This window comes from Ambystoma mexicanum, chromosome 2q (assembly GCF_040938575.1).
Source record: "Ambystoma mexicanum isolate Mex_15411 chromosome 2q, UKY_AmexF1_1, whole genome shotgun sequence".
NCBI lineage: Eukaryota > Metazoa > Chordata > Amphibia > Caudata > Ambystomatidae > Ambystoma > Ambystoma mexicanum.
The window spans coordinates 610513165-610530240 of NC_090924.1; the positions used below are offsets into that span (position 1 = coordinate 610513165).

A 17076-nucleotide genomic window follows, 5' to 3' on the forward strand; every position below is an offset into this window, starting at 1 on the left:
GTAGCCGGTTTCTGTGTATGGAGTACAATCTTCAACAGGTCTGGGTTTTTTACAATGAAAAGGTGTGTGCGTATTGCTTGTGTGGACATGATTGTTTCGGACGGGTCTGAGAGAAGCTTCTTTTCTCCACTTGAGCAAAGAGAACGCCCGCTTGTGAATCCAGTAGCTTTTTCAGCAATGCAGAAACCTTCAACAGGGAATGACAGTTCGTCTCAGCAGGGCTACTACACATTTAAAACATTACTGCCATGTGTTGACATTTACAGTACTGCCACCTGTTTGCAATCTTAGCAAAGAGTAATCTTTGAAAGGGTTTTGAGTTCGAGTACCACAAAGCAGGTATGATGCATGCTTCTAGTGTATCAACACATCTCTAATGTCTCACAAACCTCCAACCAAATTGCCCTATGCAGACTGCCAGGCGTCTGCACACCTTCCTACCTTAATTATAAGCCACCAATTCCCCCCCCCCCCCAAAAAGTATGATTCCCCCCAAGCCCCACTGTGTAAAGGTTTCAAGATGCAAGCTGTGTGGTGGATCAGAAGGAGTCAGAAACTGAGGACAGTCTGTACTCACTTTAAAATTATATGAATAATGCCTACCTCTCCCTATTGGTAAGGGGATTACCCTGCCTACATAAACGTACTAAAGGTCCCGCCCGATGTCAGGGTGTCCGCTCGATGTCAGGAAGTTTAAAGTAAATATGTCCTGTATCCAAACTAACCATCTGACCCTACCACTAAATATCTAATGTCAAGAGAATGACTCTTCTCCTGGTCTCTTATCAATTCTTAGTTCTTCAATATGACTCCTGGGATTTCGGTGGTCCCATCTTTGGAGTACTTCAAACAGTTTCTCACACTCTTGTCATCACATATGTTCTTCGCAGTCCATTTGCTCAAGCTTTCCTAAATCATGTTTGCCTTGACTCCCTTTCAGGCTTTCTTTGCCAGGGATACTCTCTGAGGCAGTTTACTCTTATCTTAATCACTGGCGAGCTTCAGCTCATCTTTCCTGTTATGTGTTTTGGGTTCTACCTTCTCCAGTCTTCAATCTTGAAGATCTAGAGTGGCCGACCTTCCTACCAGGGTTTTAGTTTCCAGTCTGTTGGCTCCCCACCCGAGTTGGCTAAATCCCTTTTATATACTGTTCACAACCCTTGTTAACTGATTTTTCAATGCTATCTCTTTCAGAGGACTGGCGTCAGTTTCTCTCTTCAAGTGACACCGGTCTTCCCGACCAAGTTGGCCGTTATTCTCTTTCTTGGGTTTTTACATTTCCAATCGTTCAATTTTATAGTTATTCTCTCGTCTTTAGGGCACGGACGAGTTTCTTCATGCATTTAATGATTCCCCAGTGTCCTCCCACTATTCCAGATTCCCCTGGTACCTCTGGTTATCCGGAGGAAGGTTGCAGTGCTCGGCTCTCGCTCAGGTACTGCTCCTTTCTCTTCTCACTGCTTGGGTTCCCATTCTCGGTTCTTCGTCAGGTGCCTGCCATCTACAAACACGGGTGATCAGAGGTTTTTCAGGCTTTCCGTCATGGTAGTCTCTGCGCAGTTCAGGCATCCTATCCACCACTCTGCAAGCATGGTCACGCCACTACCAGGTACATCTTCCCTTTCTCCCTTTTCATACCGCTTCCTTTGTAGTTGCACTCACCGGGCCTCCAACGTCTCACACTGCTTCTCGCTCTGTAAATGGTGCGGGCTGTGCAACCTGCCTTGACTCCACCCCCACAAGACACGATGTCAGGGGGCTTCCCCTGTGCTCAGCAGTCTCCTTCTCTGGCTCGTCTCAGTTAAATACATGTGTCTGGTTAAAGACGGATCATTTCATTTTTTTACGTATGTTTCTTTTTACATTGTCGTCAGCCAAAGTTCCCACACTGTTTTATTTATTGGTTATAACACAAGTGTTTTGAGGTGCAACACGAGAGAGGCGGTAATGGGGGACAGGGAGGACAACCAATAACAATCTTACTAGGCCTTGTGAGAAGGGCAGTAACGTTAAGTGCTTCATAGAAGGGGGGTGGGAGGGGAGGGCGGAAGGGCCTGTGAAAAGGCGAATGTCACGTGGGGCCTGGTGGACAGAGACAGGGGAAAGCAGAGAAGTGCAGGGAAATTATGGTCCACCCACTAAGGGGGAGGTAAGGGGCAGGAAGGGCTACAAGGGTGCAGGCCCAGCTAGCTTAGTGTGCGGGGAGGGGCCCAGAAGGGCAAGTGCACGGTGAAAAGGGGGGACCAAGTGCAGGAGTAGACTGGACTAGGGGGGGCCTGGCGCCCAGTAAGACTCTGTAGGAACCAGTCAGTTAAGGAAAGATGGGGAAATTAGCAGTGGAGGGGGGGGAGAGGGAAGGAAGAAAAAAAGAGGAAGGTCTTGAGAAGCTTCCAGAACTTAAGACGATCCGGCTCAAATCTGAGAGGGGCGGGAGGCCATTCCAGAGGGAGGCACCTGCAGAGGAGAGACGTCTACCCACCCCCCCAAGTAGAGGATAACGTTTTAGTAATGAAGTGAGGCCAGAGGAGAGGTGGAGACTGCAGTAGGGTTGGCAAGTTCCATGCAGATTTTGAAAAGCTCAGCAGTGTTGTTAGAGGCAGCAGAGATGTGGCTTGTATATAGTCCCTCTTGTTTGAGCAGATGGGGTCTGTATTGCTTTTGGAGCAGGTGGTAGGCCAGTTTGTCAGAGGATGTGTTCTAAGCCCGCCATTTCCACTCAGCTGCTCTGCACTTGCATTTCAGAGCGGCCAGGTCGGAATCAAACCAGGAGTTGCACTTGGATGCAAGTTTCATGTATATCCTCATGACATGGCCAAGGATGTCTAAAGTGTTGGAGATGGAGAGTTGAAGGTTAGTAAGGGCTGTGTCGGAGTGAGATTCCGTGGCAGAAGGGGGGACGGGAGAAAGTGAAGGTGGCGGCAAAGCGGCAACCGACTCTGGCTTAATAAGTCGAATGTCGGAGAAGGAGGCTGACAGTGCCGGGGAGGTCCGGGGGAGAGGAGAGCATGATCAGACCAAGAGTGAGTAGTAATGAGAGGTTTGGAGATGGGGATGTCTGAAGAGATGAGAGCTTCCAAGGTGTGTCCGGCCTGAGCAAAAAATGGAACGGGAAAAAGTCAAGAGGTTGCGGAAGAGCCCAGAGGTCTGATCAGGGAGTATAGGTGAATATTGAAGTTGCCGAGGAGGAGAAGCTTGGAGGAGGAGGCCAGGAGAGAAGAGGTGAGGTCAGCACATTCTGAGAGGAAGTGGGAGACCTAGTCAGGTGGCCTGTAGATGGTGGCCAGTGTCATAGAGAAGCCCAGAAAGACATCAAGCCTACAGACAAGGCATTTGAAAGAAGTAGGCCTGAGTGGGTATGCTAGTAGCAGGGAGCCACTCAATGAAGATCAGGTTACACCTGGGCTTAGAGAGGATCTTGTAACGCTCAGGAAGGAGTGTGTAAAAACTTGTGACAGAGCTGCCAGTGAACATCTCGGTGAGAACAAGGACATCTAGGTCAAGGCCTTCAAGGAGGTGGCAGATGTCAGAAGTGGCTTTGACTGCAGAGCAAGAGTTGAGGGGTAGCTAAGTGGAGCAAGTTGCCACTTTTGATGGTCTTCCGATGAGGGGTAAAGGAGTGTGGTACACCAGTCAGAGGTGGCAGAGGGAAGGCAGAAGGAGGAGTGGCAGGAGAGGGGAGGAAGTTGATGGGACGGAAGACAACTATCGAGAAGGAGGAGGTTGGGCTGAGAGCCCTGGACCATGACAGTGCCATTTAGGTAGACATAAATGATGACCCCGAGATAACAGGAAGGATGGCAAGAGTACCTCCCAAAGGGTGCCACCATTAATGGGAAAGGAAAATAAAGGGGAGAGTGCAGAGACCATATGGGGAGTCCAAAGGTCCGGAGAAGGAACGACAGAGGATGTCAAATGTCTTCCTGGAAGAAGCGTTGACATAAGTGTCAGCAATGGCAGGCCTGGGTTGGATACCAGGAGATCCTTATTGAACTTTTTCGTTCCAGACTTTGACAGAGGGATAGGATAGGTGATCGAATAGCAATTAGAGAAGATGGGGGAGACTGAGAGCACCATTGAGGGAGAATGCGGAGAGAAGGAAGAGGGGAGTGAAGTAGAGGGAGGAAACTGCAGAGCACGATCGCACTACACCACACAGCAATGAAGCAAACAAGCCAAGTTAGTAGGGAGAGGGCCTAGGTTACAGCATACAGCACAACAAATAGAAGCGCGAGTGATAAGGACAGATGGAAATAAACTAGATGGGGGGGCAACAAGGGAAAAGCCTAATTTCTAAACACAGCCAGCAATTGTAAAAAGCACACAGATCTGACTTTCCAGGAAAAAAGGGGAATAACCTAATTTCAACTAAGCCAACTAATTGTAAAAGCTCACAGATTTGACTGCCCTGGAATAAAGAGGGGTAAGCCTAATTTCTAACAGCCAGCAGTTGCAGAAGCACACAGATTTGACTTTCCTAGAAAAAAATAAAAAACATAACTTAACCACAGCAGCAAATGCAAAGGAAGCACACAGATTCTAAATCTGCTGACCTCAGTAACAAGGTACAGATTAAGATTTGGCAGGTGAAAGGCGAATACAGAGTTAAGGCAGATGATCCCAGGATTCAGTTAGGATATAAAGTCAGGAACACTGTGTGGAAGGAAATCAATAAAAGTCTGTGCAGGCCAGTATACATGGGTGTAGAAGATGCGGGGCGTGAGGATAAGCGAACAACAACGACAAATGAGTGGTGAAGTTACAAGCAAACGCAGGAGGGAGGGACAAGGAAACCCCAGGCAGCAAATAGAAAAACAGACAGGGAGAGATGAAGGCAATGCAAGGGATATGAGCGGCCGCAACAAGGGGGGGGGGCGCTTTGCAGGAGATTCATGGCGAATATCGAGGGGTGCCCTGTAACAATGCACACAGGGTTTTACCAGTTCTGTGCGGAGTGCAGGGCAGATTGAAGACAAGTGAAAAGTTGTAATTGAGATTGGCGAGCAGAAGGCAGGGGCCCCTGCAAGCCCAGACTGGCTTGCAGGGGTCCCTGCTGGCCGTTCTTGCCCTGTGATCTAGGGTTTGAGCCCTGTGTCTCACCCCTTCACTGGTGTACATCTTCAAGACAATACAGGCCCAGAAGTTATGCAATGGGCTATACCAAGCACAGCGTTCTGTGCACTTCCCTTTATCAAATGATCTTCACGCATCTGTTACCGCAGGCACTCAGCCCTCCTCCGCTGGTGGTGGTGGTGGTTCCATCCAACGCACACCTGCATTCATTTTTCCTCACGGTTAGCAAGGGATTATATATGTGGCTGGGGATGTCTCTGAACCTAGTGTTCCATCCTCTGGCCTCTTGAGTTCCTCACACTCACCCGCTCCAGAGAGCCCAGCACATCAGACTCGATTCCTCTGTGGGTCCCAGCTTTGCTGGCACCTCTTTAAGATGTGCTGCAGTGTGCCAGCTGCCCGTTGTGGAGGTTCTGAGGCCACCGCCTGTCGTTTGGCACTGCAGAGGGGTCTGAAGTCTGGTGACCTCGCAGACCGCCAACAGCTATCGCACAGCAGACACCGTCTTTGGTCTGGCCCAGCAGGGGCCAAGAGGGGGACTGGGTGCCTTTGTAGTTCTCCTGCTGGCTCAGGGCGTTTTCAAACCCCACCCGTGGAGGGTATTTGTGGGGCTGCCATTGGTGTCAGCGGCCCCTGGATGCCACCACTAGTCTTCTGCACCGGCTGTGCAGGGCTATGTGCTTGTGCTGGCGCCACCTCAACTGTTCAGCGGGCCACAGGGGGTACACTATGCCGCAGCTCTGGAACTCTGTGTCCTGCGCGTACTTTATCTGTGCCCCTCTTTATAGAAGACAGCCCCATATATGCGACTACAGTAGTTGAGTTAGGGAATTCTTCACAGGAACAGGAGCCCTTATCCACAAAGGGGGAGTCACTTCCCGGTGAGGTCCCACTTGCCTCATCCCCTAAGGGGGAAATCTCCTACTTTGCAGAGAAGGGATGAATACCTGTCACAGCTGCTAACCCGGCCTAAAAATCCCTTACCCGACCATGAATGTCAGTCATCCACACACACATGCATCAGCATTTCTTACTCATCAAGCGTGAACTATCACTCGCCAATAGCTACTGGAGAGCACAAATGTGGTGATCTTCCTCACATACACAAATACATGAAAGGCAGCAGTGTAAGCTTTACATATAGCATCTTGTACCACACATACTATATATTACTATACATAATTGGAAATGTTTACTTATCCTGTAATATCATTTCTGGAACTTTCATTGGCTTAGCTATGCTTATTTCGCCACCCAGTAGTAGGGCCAGAGTAGTTTCCCCCAAAGTAAAAGTAGGAATCCACAGGTGCGTTCCTCTGATACAATCCCTTATACTTCATAAGCAGGACCCCCCCACATTGGTCATCCATGCTTACCCACTCAGATTTCTTTTTCTGGATAGTCACAGGAGCCAAGGCTGGAAAACTTTGCAGCAATAGCAGCTTCCCTCCAACACACAGCAAGTATAACAGATAGCAACTGCACAAACAAAGTAGCCATCCAGCCTCTCTCGGTAGGCACACTGCAATGAATTGTAGACATACTGCATGCGCACAATGGCGCGCATTCCTGAGTGCAAACTGGGTGCTGTTTGATGTCCTGGTCATTGGCGTTAGCCTGAAGGACTCCTTCTCACAATCAGAGAACTAAACACGGACTGTTCTAAGCCCCGCCCTTTTCAGCCACATCTCAGAACTTATTTCCGGGACACAGGCATTTGCGTGTGCGCGTTACGGAGTACCGACTGAGTGCTGTTGGCTGTCCTGGCCACTGGTTTAGCCTGAAGGACTCCTTCTCACAATCAGAGGTACAACCACTTGGCGTGGTGGCATGGAGCGGTAAGCAGTTAAGATTTACATAGTGAACCATTGCGCCGATCGTAGAGCACCGGGCAGGGAACGGGGAAAAAAGGGAAAGAAAAACTGAAGACCGAAAAGTTGTAGGTCACTTAGGAAAGATTTTCCTGCAGACCTCATTGGCCCCCTGGTATTCTCTAAAAGGCGTGACAGCCCCTCGCATTCAATAGCCCTCCCTCTATCCCCACCTGCAACATGCTCGATTTTGAAGGGTGTAGGATCACCAGAAAATGATACGCTTGGCGGGGGGGCTGGCAGGACTTGAGAATTCCTCCCAGCCTCTATTCGGGGAGGAGGGGGACATAATTTCCTTAGACGTCAGCCTTCCCAAACCCCCGGACAAAAATTCCAAGTAAACCGGCGAGGATCCTTGTCAGTCCGTCCTGGACATGCCCCCGATTTTAATGGGTAGCGAGATAACACTAGCTTTGTTTCAGTACTCATTGGAAGCAGAGGATGACATTAATAGTCTATCCTCTGCCAAGAAATCAGCAGTAGTGACAGGGGTGAGAAAAGAAAAAATGCTAGACTTAATTGATGCAATCACTAAACTACGGGAACACCTACATAGTGAGCTAAAAAACACACTGCCAAACTTATCGAGATCTCGGCCTCACTTAAAGTAATTGAAAAAACTTTGGGACTGAAGAAATCCCTCAACCACACAAGTAACAGAGGAAATCATTAATGTGGAAGACAACTCAACCTTCACAAAAAATAGAGCTGGATGCATCCTCCAATGTTGCCACCGAAGAAGAGGCTGTGATAATTGAGTCGGATTTGAACACCACCAAGAAAAAAAGAAAAAAGAAGAAAAAAGCAAAAACTTTACACAAACTAAAGATCACGAAAAAATACCTCTCGAAACGGTATGAGGCTGAAGATGATCCGGGGAGGCTCAGTCTAGCTGAGAACACAAACAAAGAATCTTCCGAACCCTGCATGGGAGTTCATGAGTGATGTTAAGGAGTCCGAAATGGGAGACAAAGAAGATGACATTGAAGCCTCATAAGAGGTAATTACATTGAATCCACCACTAAATTGGCGGACGTACTCCAGCACAAAAACCCTAAACAGAAAGGGCCAAAGAGTGCGTAATCAATTTAAATCTATGCTTTACAATATCTTTAAAATAAAACCTACAATTCAATCCCCACCTAGGAACACACAGATGGAGAAAGGGGCTCTGTGTAAGAGTACAACATCAGGGGTTATGGTTAGGGAGGATCCCCTTGCTTTGAATGATGATATACCTACATCTGAACTTTTCAAGGTAGAATCAAGACTGGATAAAAGTACTATTCAAGGTAATGAACAACAGGAGGTACCCTCCCCCCAAAACTGGTACACCAAAAAAATTCTCAATCACAGAAGAAGAAATTAGTAAGATATTAGAAGTATTATCAAAGAGTATAAATTGAGGCAGAACGAGGTTGCTGATCCAATAAGGAGTGAGAATGACTATCAAAAACCTGTTTTATCCCTTAAAAAGAAATAAGCTGAGCAAAATAGACAAATTATCAAGAGGTGCCTAGAGATATCGAATGGAAGGAGGGTTTTACTGTTGGAAAGGTGGATGTAGGTGGTGAGCCACTTAAGGAAGTCCACCACATATCTCCGGAAAAGGTGCAAGACAGTAGTGGACTCTTTGAATAGTAACTTCCCTTTTAGAGGAAATTACGGCTATCGAGAAAAGGAACTTGGGCCCGTCGTGGTCTCCTCAGTGTGCCTGGTGCTAAGAAATCCTCTGACAGGTATAAACACATCCTATATATACGGAGGAACCAAGTGTGATCCTTAACTTCATGTTTGAGTATGGCGGTCCTGACTCATTAAACAAAAGAAACATTTTAGGACTATTGAATAAGATAGCAGGCCTTAGATTAATAACCTCGAGAGGTATTAAACTTGTAGATTTCATCCACTCTTTGCATTACGATTTTGTGAGACTAGTCATTCCGTCTAGGCTGGTCTTTGACTTGCTGGTTAATCAAAAGGGAGAGCTTATACAAATTCAAGTATGACCCATTTCCTTTTTGTGAGTTGAAGCAAAAGGAGACCTTTATGTTAAATCAGAAAAAGCCCCCTGTTAGATGTATGAGACAGTGAAGAGTGGATAGTAAACCTATTCAAGATGACATTAACTGGCGTTGGCTAGCAGTAACTTTGAAGGATTATACTTCAACTAAAAGATTTAAAACAACATCTTCAGTCAAGATGATAGCCTCGCATTTATGTCCTGGAATATTCAGGAACCTGCATGTCTTAACAGCGATAATAATCATATGCGCTTATTTCACATAATATTCCTGCAGGAAACCTGGAATGTTGGTCTCCTTTTCCTTGATGGTTATGACATTACAGACTTCGCTGGAGTACAAGGCTCTAGGGGTAGAGCGGTGGGTGATCTTATTATTGCAATCAAAAACAGTCAGGGCGTTTTCGAAAACACTGGATGAATGAAAGATCACAAGAGGCATTCTAGCAGATACGCTTGATGTTGTATCCTTTGTACACACTACACCCCTATTACTGATTAATATCTACTAGATATAACTAGATATTATCCTTTCACACTTAAAATGTGAAGGTGGAAGATTGGCTGGTAACATATCTGGGTGGTAGAAGAACAAGTTACTTATCTTACCTGGTAAAGTTCTTTCGATGGGATGTTCCTCCAACGTATTCCACATCTTTTGACAGTAATGACCACAGCTGTGCTGCTTCGGAAAACTTTCGGCGTAGGCGTCCTGCGTCGATGACGTTGATACGCTGTCCCTTGAGGGCCTCCGTCGATGGTCAATGTCACCAGATGTTATATCTAGGATGCACAACGCCCGTAGCCTCAGTTGTAGTTTTTTCCCAGAACGTGTGGCACCAATCACCTGCCAGTATTACTACAGAAAGCCTTGCAGAACTGTAAGCTGCAATCGCATAATAAATTCTGTAGAGGGGCAGGCAGGGAGGGTACGATGTGGAATACGACAGAGGAACATCCCATCAAAAGAACGTTACCAGGTAAGATAAGTAACTTGTTCTTCGAAGGGATTGTGCCCTGCGACGTATTCCACATCTTTTGACAGACTCCCAAAGCAGTACCAAAGTATGGAGGTGAGAAAAGAATTTACAATTGCATCAATTTAGAATGCCCAATTGAATTGCAGACTAGAGGACTGCCTTACCAAAGGCCAAATTCTGCCCATGTATTGAGTCCAAGGAATAATGTTTCACAAAAGTATGGACAGAGGACCATGTGGCTGCTTCGCAAATATTGCGAATCGGAACACCCCTATGTAGGGCAGTGGAGGCAGCCATACCCCTAGTAGAATGAGCCCGTAAGCCTACTGGAGCGCCCTTTCCCACCAACTGGTAACACTCGGAGATTGTACAAAAATGATCCATCTGGACAAGGTTTGTTTGGAAACAGCCTGACCTAAACGACTTCCAGCATAACCAATAAAGAGCTGATCGTCCACTCTGACCCAGCACATCCATGAGAGACAGAAACTCAACCCTCTCCAAGGATCCAACCTATGGAGCCTCTCCTCTTCCCTACCAGGATGTGGAGGAGGATAGAACGCCGGAAGAATTACATTCTGGTTCAAATGGAATTCCGACACAATATTTGGAAGAAAAGAAAGCCGCACCCTAAGGTCAACCCTGTCCTTATGGAACACAGTGAAGGGTGGTTTGGCAGAAAGTGCCTGCAACTCACTCACTCTGCGTGCGGAAGTAAACGCAACTAAAAATACAGTTTTCAAAGTCAACAGTCACAACAGACAAGAATGTAAGGGCTCAAACGGAGCTCCCATTAGGAACTTTAAGACCAAATTCAAATCCCATCCCGGCACCTGGAAAGGGGACGGTGGAAAAACATTAGTAAGCCCTTTTAGAAACTGAGAGATTAAAGGGATCTTAAAATAAGAACATTCCTCAGACGAGCACTGAAATATAGACAGCGCCACCAGGTAACCCTTAATGGTACCCAATTGCAGGCCCTTGTGGGCTAAGGAAAGTAAAAAAGACAAAACCAAAAGAATGGAACATTGGAAAGGATCCACATTCTGTACGCTGCACCAGTCGCACAACTTTCTCCAACGGCACAGGGTTTTCGTTGCTGGCCTCCTGGCCGAAAGCAACATCTCCATCACGTCTTCGGGGAGGTCCCAATCCTTATACCTCAACCTTTCAGATACCAAGCGTGAAGGCTGAGGGACTTGACCTCTAGATGAAGACCCCAAACCCCCTCCTGTGAGAGCAGATAGTCGTAGGGAAGACGGCATGAAGGGTAGGTGGACATGTCGAGAAGGCCTGGGTACCACGCTCTCCTGGCCCATGCCGGAGCAATGAGGATCATCCGGGAACCAAACCTCTGCAACACCTGCGGAATGATGGGGACTGGAGGAAACTCATACAACAGTGGGAAGGACCACTCCACCACGAACGCATCCCCTAAGGCTCCTCTTGGAGGAACATCCCGCGAGCAGAATCTTTCGCACTTCCGGTTGACACTGGTGGCAAAGAGATCCACTTATGGGGTTCCCCAAAGGGCGAAGATCTCCAACAGAACTTCCTGAGGCAGCTCCCACTCGTGAGAGACCGTGCTCTGCCTGCTTAGATTGTCCGCCGCTGTGTTTTCGTCTCCGGCCAGATGAACTGCCAAGATCGAAGTGTCCTGCTGAATGGCCCAGAACCAGAGCTGCATCGCCTCCCTGCACAACGGGAGCGACCCTGCCCCCCCCCTTTTTTGTTGAGGTAGTTCATGGCCACTGTATTGTCCGTCTTAATCAGGACATTCTTCCCCCCTACGGATGGCAGAAAAGCCTTCAGGGCTAGCCTGACAGCCGGCAGCTCTAACAGATTGATGGAGTCTGGACTCCGACAGAGACCAAAGGCCGCTAGCTGTCAGCTCGTTGGCATGAGCTCCCCAACCCGTGAGGGGTGCGTCCGTCGCGATCGTAATATCTGGCCACGGTTGCCAAAATGGAGCACCCTTCATCAGATTGTCTTCGACGGCCCACCACAGAAGATCCTGTGCGACCGAGGGCGGAATCTGAACGGGATCCGACATCCTGTCGAGGAACTACGACCACTGCAACTTGAGAGCCCACTGCAGAGATCTCATCCGCAGCCTGGCCTCTGGCACCAGGAAAATGCAAAAATGCAAGATGCCATGAGGCCGAGCAGCCTCAAGAACTCTAACGCTGGGAGACTTTGGGCACGTTGAAATTTGTCGACCATCTGCAGAATGTGATGAGCCCTCACCTGGTGAGGCGAACACCACCCCAGGGATGTGTCGAGCACTGCTCCAATGTACTGGAGCCTCTGGGTAGGTGTCAAATGGGAATTCTTTAAATTGAGGGAGAAGCCCAGCTTGTGAAGGGAGTGGCAGGTGATGGACAGATGATGCAGGGCTTGCTCAGGAGAACGCGCCCTGATCAACCAATCGTCCAGGTAGGGGTAGACGTGAATCCCCACTTCTCTGAGATACGCTGCCCCCACCATCATCAGCATGGTGAAGACCCTCGGGCGGAGGTCAATCCGAACGGCAGGACCCGAAAATGAAAATGCAAGTCGCCAACCGCAAACCTCAAGTACTTAATGTGCTTTGGATGAATCGGCACATGAAAGTAAGCATCCTTGAGGTATACAGACACCAACCAAACTTGTAGTTGAAGGGCCTGGAGGACTTCAGAAAAGTTACCATCTTGAACTTGTCCTTCCTGAGGTGCTTGTTCAGCCCACGCAAGTCCATGATGGGTCTCAATCCCCCGTCTTTTTTCGGGATAAAAAAATAAGGGGAATACCATCCCTTGTTCCTCTCCGCTACAGGCACCAGTTATATGGCGCATTTCTCCAGCAGGGATAGGATTTCCTGCGCCAGGAGCGGATCCAGACGCTTCCTCGGTGGATTGTCGTGAGGCCTCTGCCGAAAAGGGAGGCAGTAGCCGTGGGTTATGATCTCCGGAACCCACACATCTGAAGTAATGGCATGCCATTCTCCAAGAAGCTGCGTCAGTCTGCCCCCAAACGGCGAAGCATGGCCTCATGACTGAGCGGACGCGGCAGTGCCTGATGGCAAAGAAGCAACTGCCCAAGCGGCTTTGGCACCTCGAGTACCTTGCTTTCCACCTCTGGTACTCCTATGGTGGCCCCTTTGACTGGCAGCTCCTCTCGATCTACCAAAGGAAGAGTAGTACCGAAAGGAACCTCCCCTCCATTGCTGTCCCCTAGGACGAAAAGGCAGAGGTTGTCGTACTGCAGCGCTCAAAGACTTTGCTGCAGCTTATGAGGTCTGCAACCTCTCAAGGTTCTCGTCAGCCTTGCTGCCAAAAAGATGGACACGATCAAAGGGCATGTTGAGAAGCTGGGATTGCACATCAGGAGTAAACCCCGACTTCTGCAACCACGTAAACCTGCGTATCACGGTGCTTGCAGACATGGACCGGCTGACACAGTCCGCCATGTCCAGACCCGACTGAACTGATTCGCACATGGCATCCTTGCCGTCTTGCACAAGGGCTAGAAAACCATCCCGTTCCTCCCCTTCGGGAATATGCTCAGCCGCCAACAATACACAATTCCACAGAGTGTGAGTAAATCTTGCCAGGGCACAAACGGAGTTGGCTGCCTTTAAAGCCATAATCCCAGAAGAAAATACCTTCTTCGCCCAACCATCAAAGCGCTTGTTGTCCCTATCCAGAAGGATGATAGGGTACGCAGCCTGCTTTGCTAGCCCGTAGCCGCCTGCCCCACCAAACTCACCGGAGTGGGTGTGTGTTACGCTCACCTGGCTCCCACAGGGGCGTCGATCTGAACTGGACAGCTGCGGTCTCCACCAAAGTGATGCGTAGTGCCGAGATGACAGACTGGACTGGCCCACCTAGCTTCGTTTGCTTGGCCTGTAGGAGTATTCTTCTGCAAATGGAGAAAGGGAATTAACCACCCGTGGAGTGGAGCGTTAACCCCCACCCCCGCTGTTCTCCCACTGATCACCTTTAATGTCCCCTCTTATAGTCTCAGCTGATGGTTTGGAAAGATGAGCTCTCCATCCTGCGTTGAGCGCAGCGGCGCATAGATAACCAGTTGATTCACTGGTTCGAAGGAATAGGTGAGTTCCAGAACAATATTGACTCAGATTTCCAGCAAGACGCCGAAGGTATATAGTTTGTAAGAGTTCAAATGTCTGACTTCCACTCTTGTCCAAATCCTTGCAGGTTGCAGCTTGACCCTAGCGAAGAGTTCCTCGTGGCAACCGGTAACATTCAGGTAAGGATTTGTATTATCCAACACAGTTCGATAAAATAATGTCAGTATGTAACCTGTTGCTTTCTCCCTTATTCAGGTGCTGAGAGAAATTATGAAGTCTCGGGGAATAATGCCTCCGGCGGTAAAATTAGGTAAGTCTATTGTGGTGATGAGGATTCCCCTTGTTTGTCCCTTTGTTTCACCTTGCTGTCCTTTTGTTTCCCCTTAGGGGCCGGGGTACGGCGAAGATGCGGTGGAGGTTGCGCCGACCCGTGAAGGGGAATTGTACCCCCCGCGGTAAAATCAGGTAAGTCTATGGGGGGGTAACTAATATTGCCTCTGTCTATTCCCCTGCAGAACATGCAGAAGGGTGTGGTGAATAGTGAAGATGCTGCGAAGGCCGGCGAGTTCAGCGCGGCGCTGCAGCAGGCGAGGCGACGCGCATAAAATAACTTCTTTCTTCCAGCTCGAAGGCGGTGTGGATCGGGAATTCAGGTAAGGATCAAAGGTATTGCTCTTGTTCTAACCTTTTCTCCTTCTTTCTCTCTTTTTCTAGGAGCTCCAGACTCGAGGCGGGCGTGGCAGAAGACTGGATGCAGACTTGCAGGCACGGTGAGCGTTACGCCGCTGGATGCAGAATAACGCAAAGTGTGTGCTGCTCTTCAGGCGTGGTTTAAATAGCCTGCAAAGTAGTCCCAGGTAAGTATTCCTCCCCGACCCCACCTGAGTAAAAAAATAGTCCCTAGATAAAGTAGTCCCTTCCAAGCCTCTTTGGCTTGGAGCTCTGCAGCATGGTCTGCATCAGGTAAGTTTTAATTTATGAGCCTGGCACCTATGGCGCCAGGACTGACTCCATATGAGCCTGGTGCCATAGACGCCAGGACTGCACCCAAATGGCCCCTAGCAGGGGTTGTTGGGCTTGCTTGGAATAACTTGATGCCTGCTTCCGGGGCTGCTGGACTTGATCTGGATCCCGGGGGGAAGGCATCATGACAGTGTGTTGACAAGTAGCAGGGGGTCATCACTGGCTGGGCTGTATTTTTTCGGAAGCGATTTATTCACTGCCGGGAGACTCTCCAGAGCAGTACAAGCCGCCGCCACCCTGCTTTGCAATGCCATATGAAAAGACAACACCGGGTCAGTGGGTGGACCATGGTCCAGGATGTCTGTCAGATCATGCTGAAGAAAATCAACAGATGGAGCAGACCACCCCAAGTACTCAGTCACCCTCGACATGAGGTGCCTATACGAGGAGTCAGCATGTGTACCAGGCTCAGGCCTGCCTAACTCAACCTACGGAGAGGTATCAAGACCACTGGTGTCATATAAGGATTGACGAAGGTCTTCCATTTGGCTATGACCAGACAACAGGTCATCAAGAACCTCAGGAGGCACAACCCTCTCATCAGACCCTTCCTCCACCTCTGAAATATAATCCAAGGGTTGGAACAGGCCTCACAGACTTGCTGAGAGCCTTCCTCAGAGCTTCCACAGCCCTCTGGGGCACCTCCGGTAAATTCTCCTCAAACGGAGTTGATGGAATCGGCGTCGACCGAGGTGCTGACGGCTTCGACAAATGCTTTGAGGCCGGAGCCCCGAGAGTGTCCTTAGACGGCCGCAGCACTGATGGCGGTGACTCCTTCTTAGAAGGCCTCACAGGCTCCGACGGTCTCGACTGCGGCGAGGACCGGGACCTGGCACGGCTATGGCGATCAACCTTGTCCGATCGGGACCTCAACGGCTCCGGATGATCGCAGCGACCGCCGGAGCATACGAGTGGAGGCTCTAGCTCATTCCTTGCCGGATTCTCTCGAAGGCACGGACGGAACGGTGCCTTGCGATTCGAAAAAAGAAAAGATCTGCTGACGGAATGCATCCCATTCGGCCAGCGATTAATGTTTAGTGGGACAAGTTACCCGCCGACTGGCGGAGTCCTCCGACGAGGACAGGGAAGGCAACCGGTGACGGCACTTTCGTGAATGCGTAGAAGAGGCAGCGGAATGGCAGGACGCACTCTGAGACAAGACCCCCCTGGACTTACGCCGACGCAGAGAGAGTCAACCCTCAAATCGTCGGTCGAAAGACCAGCAGATTTCGACTTACGGGTTTTAGAAACCCTACCTACCAACAACTTCTTCCGCTCCCGCAACGCCTTCGATGGCTGGGACTGGCAGTCATCGGTGGCATGGCTCTCACCGAGGCACCAGAGGCAGACGTTTTGCGAGTCCGTGATGGACATTTTGGAACTGCAGTCCTGACACTTTTTGAAGCCCGACTTTGGGGAAGAAGACGACAAAGACATCATGAAACAACTAGAAGAACCGAGGCTCGCCGAGATTCCGAATCGAAAACGTTCGCAGAAAAAACGGAACTGAGGCTACGGCCGTCGTGCGTCCTAGATATAACATCCGGTGACGTCGCCCATCGACGGAGGCCCTCGAGCGACAGCGTATCGACATCATCGACGCAGGACGCCTATGCTGAAAAAGTTTTCCGAAGCAGCACAGCTGTGGGCATTACTGTCAAAAGATGTGGAATACGTCAGAGGACAATACCTTTGAATTAATTATATTTTCTGGAGATTTTAATGCCGAATGTAATACAGGGGTGGTAACACATTGATCAGATTTTGGGTAATCAGTGCCCTTTGAATGCATGGATCCCTTGGAAGGGTTCTAATAAGCGCAAAAAGCTTCTGGGAGCTAAATGGTGCAAACACTGGAAGGTGGGACCTATGCAGAATGGGGGTTGGGGGTGGAGGACAACACGAGGGGATTATCTTCCACTATCAATTACATATTCGTCAGTGATCCTTTAATGGACAGGTCGAGTCATTTCAATGTACAACTGAATACTGAAAGCGATCATGCAATTTTGAGCCGGTCTTTCTTTTGGGAGAAAG

General features: G+C 49.1%; 1 protein-coding gene across 2 annotated transcripts in view; it reads right to left on the reverse strand.

Moving 5' to 3' along the window:
* The window catches only part of OXSR1 (oxidative stress responsive kinase 1), a 1686100-nt gene that overhangs the window by 1307984 nt on the left and 361040 nt on the right, over window positions 1–17076 (reverse strand). The gene's annotated exons all lie outside the window — the stretch shown is intronic.